Source organism: Montipora foliosa, chromosome 9 (genome assembly GCF_036669935.1).
Source record: "Montipora foliosa isolate CH-2021 chromosome 9, ASM3666993v2, whole genome shotgun sequence".
Classification (NCBI taxonomy): Eukaryota; Metazoa; Cnidaria; class Anthozoa; order Scleractinia; family Acroporidae; genus Montipora; species Montipora foliosa.
The window spans coordinates 22,900,145-22,905,144 of NC_090877.1; the positions used below are offsets into that span (position 1 = coordinate 22,900,145).

Below are 5,000 nucleotides of genomic sequence, written 5' to 3' on the forward strand. Positions count from 1 at the left end.
AGAATTATCAAGCAAAATGATGATTCACCATTTTCTGTTCCTCAAGGCCTCATTTCACGCACGCTGTGGCTGATAGAATTACCCATGACTTGCTTGTTCTACGTTACAATTCCGGACTGTCGTAAAAGCAGGTGGGAGAAATGGTACCTTGTTTCCTTCTTCATATCAGTTTTTTGGATTGCAATTCTCTCCTATGTCTTGGTATGGATGGTGTCAATAATCGGCTTTACCCTCGGCATCTCGGATGTCATCATGGGCTTAACCTTCATGGCTGCAGGCACCAGTGTGCCCGATGGGATATCGAGCCTTATTGTCGCACGGCAAGGAGATGGCGATATGGCTGTATCTAACACAATAGGCAGCAATGTATTTGACATATTGTTATGTTTGGGACTCCCCTGGCTTCTTAAAACAACAGTAGTTGACTTGGGAGGCTATGTTGATGTTTTGAGCGGAAGTGTAAGTTATACTGCACTATCTTTATTTGGTGCTGTATTTGTTACTTTATTTTGCATAGCATGGAAAAAGTGGCGTTTAGACAAATGTCTTGGAATTGTATTTCTTTTGCTTTACGTAGCCTTTATTTCTGTTGCAACAATTTTTGAGCTTGATGTCTTTGGGAATTTCAACTTACCAACATGCAAAACTTGAGTGAATTTTGTTACAAGGCAAAAAAGTTTAAAATTAAGTGCTATGTAGTAACAATGGTGATGATGTCTGGTTTCAAACTCTTCAGACAGAGGTGACAATGGTTATCTACAAATGCTGGTGGACAACAGAAGAATTTAACCCCATAATTCCCAGTATCAGCATGTGTATTCTCCTGATACTTCTTGATTATTTTGTATGTTACATGTGGGCAAATTTGTATTGGTGATGACGTACCGGTAGCTGATCATTTCCTGTATTCTCATGCCCTGTATACTTGACAAACTAGTGATATGGTAAGGAGAATTTAGATGGTAATCACTAATGAGATGTAAAGGGTTAATGAGATGTAAAAGGATAATGAAAGATATTCAAGTTCTTTTCATCCACCAACATGGCTGCCATGGTGATGACGTCATACAAAAGTCACCTATGCAGTGTACTCAAAGCAAGGGGAGGGATGGTGGACTTCAATATGTTCTAAAGATTCAAAAGATTCTTGAAGTGCGAAATGACATCATAGACAAAATATTTTATATCCAGATTTATTCCTTCAACTTGTTATTTTCAGTGGAGGACATCCCCACAGTGGCCCATTTTAAACAAGTAGATGCAACTATTGGCATATTAAAAAGTAAGGGCTGGTTTTCCCCAGCAACACAAGCTTAAGTGCAAGCAACATGCAAATGTGTATAAAATTTACACTAAGGTGCGGGATTGCAGAATATCAAAATATCACAAATGAATTGATATTTTGCTATTTTGATATTATAATTGTGATATTTTGATATTACCATGATATTATGATGATATCCATGATATCTTGATATTTTTGATATTATTATGATATTCTGATCTTCCAATATCACCATGATATCTTGATATTTTGATATCACCGTGATATTCTCATATTCTTATGCCACCATGATGTCTTGGTATTTTGATATTATCATGATATTCTGATATTCTTATATCATCATGATATCTTGTTATTTTGATATTATCATGATATTCTCATACTCCAATATCACCATAAAATCTTTATAAAATATTTTGATATTATCATGACATTCTCGTATTCCAATATCTGCATGACACATCAATATAGGATATACCTCGTTCTTTAATCCATGAGCATGAGCCGAAACAAGCATGCTACGCCTGAATATACCTAGTTTTTAATCCAACAAACATGAATAGGCCTTATCACGGTTTTCGACGCCATACGGGTAGGCAAAGCGGTCAGAAATTACAGTGTTTATATGGGAATCCGATAGCAAATAACTTCTTCCAAAATTGAATTTTTCACAATTTCTGAATCGTAACGTTAAAATACAAGGTAGAAGGTTGTATTCACCAAGTTTGAAGTATGTAGCTTGGCTAGAAGACGCTCAGTTAATTTTTTGAATTTTCCACACATTTGTCTGTAAATTTGGCTGGGTGGACAAACGTCTAGACGCAGTGCGCGGGAAAAAAAATTAAGACTAGTGTATGGAAAATTAAAAAAAAAAAAAAAAAAAGCTCAGCGACTTATAGCAAAGCTACATCCTTCAAACTTGGTGAATACAATCTTCTACCTAGTATTTAAACGTTTTGATTCACAAATTGTGTAAAATTCAATTTTGGAAGAAGTTATTTGCTATCCGATTCCTATACAAACACTGTAATATCTGACCGCTTTGCCTACCCGTCAAGATGGCGTCGAAAACCGTGATAAGGCCTATATACCTAGTACTTTATTCCTTGAGCCGAAACAAGCATGTTTTGCCGGAATAAACCTCGTTCTTTAATCCATCAAGCGATATTCCGCGCGATTTCGCAGAATGATTGTTAAATATCATGATATTACTAGGAGTTTTAGTGTGCATATCTTTAGCCTGTGTGGCAGGCGTTACTATTTTATAAGCAAAGGAATAATTTCAAAACAATGTCAATTCATTTTTTGAATTTCAACTTCTGTTCTTCTGAAATTTCTGCCCCTTTTCAGCAAAAGAGTTACCTTTTGAGAAATGCTGAGCGTAGTTGAGCAAACGACAATTTAAATTTATTGTCGTGCTTGAGAATAAACTGCGAGCAGTCTCTTAAGTAGAGCGCGCGATTGCGTGACACGCCTCGTTTTTACCTCTAATTTGCATAAAATAATAATTTATCCGGTCGTGCGTGACTCTGAGGAAAGAAGAAGGGCGACTACTCGTGGTCTAGCTCGAGAACTGATTTTCTCTTCGCTCAACGGTTGAAGACGTTGAAGAACAATTTGACTCGGTGGTCCAATGAAAGAGGTTCAAAGACTGAACATGTACGGTTGAATGATGATCAATGACGACCCAATGGAAAAGTACTCGAAGAGCTACAACTACAATCTATTCAACATAATAGACTAAGAAAAAAACGTTGTGACATCCCCATTGGAAACGGCAATTGAGAAAAGTACCAATTTACCATGAAATCAACATCACACCTAACTGTCAATTTTAGATCGGTCCCAAACAATTTATTGCGCCTTTATTCCAAGCTTTCATTTCATTGGTCAAAATTCTTTCACACATTACAAACGACAACCGACAACTTTCATTGCACTTAGGTGCGGGATTGCTGAATACCCCGTCACTCCAAAAGTGATCTTGAAAAAATGTGGCTACGCGACTACGCAGTCACGTATAGAGTGAAGGTGGCTACGCGGCTACGCAGAAACCTTAGAACGCAGGCTCTCTCCGACAAAGAGAGAGAGAGAGAGAGCGCTCGCCTAGAACAATTGAAGGAGGGTCTTGATGGGGGGTGGGGGGGGGGGGGTACAGATGTCAGTTGTCAGTTAAAGTTAAGGCCATTTGTCAGTTGTCAGTTAATTGGCTGTTAATAATTAATTAATTTTAGCCAAAATTTAGCTCAAAAGCCACATTAAATATAAACTGTATCACTAATTCGAAAATTGCTATACTAATAACCTTTTTTTTTTTCAAATTTGGTGTTGAATTTCACTACAAGCGACTTTCTATCGTTAGCCTCCTGCTTGCCCGAGCATAACATTCCTCTCTAACCCTTAGACCCTCAGCTCATCAAAATTCACCTTCAAAATATTTGAAGTATATCTTGAAAAAGACAAACAAATATCGGAAGAGTTCTCTCTTTTTTTGTTCGTTTGATTTGATTAGGTGTTGTTTGTCAATGGCTCAATTGTGATTGGCTGGGATGAAGTGATCAGGGAATGGGCCCTTTGCAGGATAGTGATCACATGGTACAAAAACCGCCATACTGGGACGCAAATTGCGCACTGGGACATCTAAAACAAAGCTACTTAATCTAAATTTTCTTAGTTTTCGATGTCCCAGTGGGTAATTTGCGTTCCAGTATGGCAGTTTTTGTACCATGTGATCACAATCCTGCAAAGGGCCCATTGCACTCGCCCAAACAGGCGCATTGGGAAGAGAGTAACAAACAAAATATGTTTTCTCCTGTGAAGCATGAAACATGAAACGGGCGTAGAAAAGAATATATTTGTCTTTCCCCACGGCCTCCCCCAGACGTTCGCGCGCTTTCAAATCCCCCGCGGTTTCTATTTTGTTTGTGATCTCGGCGAACTCTAGACAAAATAGAAGGTCTGTGGACAGACTAGCAGGAAATAAGCCCAGTGACTTGCTATACAATCATCAATGAATTGGTATTTCATTTGAAAGGGTAAGGTGTTTGGTTTAATTCTATAATGTTTTGTTTTTAGCTGATGTACTGCGTGCTTTAAAGCATGAATTTACATACGATCAACCGACACCACTAAAATCTGACGTGTTACGATCGCTCCAGGAAAGGTGTTGAGAAGCAAGCACACGCGGTGGTTTGCACCGTTGCCGCAAAGCTACAAAATGTAGTCATACATTAGGCCACTGTAATTATAACATAAATAATTTCAAAAAAAGTAAATGTTACATTGTGCATTACGTGAAAACAAGAGCGAAAATATTCTGAAAGCGTAGCAGTACCCAGAAGGTTTTCCGGACTAACTTGCATGCTTATATTTACACCACTACATGAAACAAATACACAAAGCGCTAAGAATACATACTGTTCATTTCGCTTCATGAGTCATCCAGCATACTTGGAAGCTCCAGCTTCCACTGGTCATCCGATCCGGATGGCGAAGTTATCACTTTTCCCGCCCGGTTTCGGTGCCATCCGATAAAGCTTTATATCGAAATCTCCAAGGCCGTATTTAATTGTTAGTTCCTTCAGACCAAGGAATTGAATAAGGTGTTTTTGAGAGCATGCACTGTATTGAAGTCATTTATCGGAATACGGCTTCTATGTCTTTCGAATGCCGTATCCGAATTAACGCGGTAAAAGCATACAATCGCTTTAACACC

At 38.3% G+C, this 5,000-nt stretch overlaps 1 pseudogene; it reads left to right on the top strand.

Annotated features, from left to right (window-relative positions):
* LOC137970918 (sodium/potassium/calcium exchanger 3 pseudogene) overlaps positions 1-1,921 on the top strand; it is a 3,070-nt pseudogene extending 1,149 nt beyond the window's left edge.
* Positions 1,922-5,000: the final 3,079 nt, after the last annotated feature.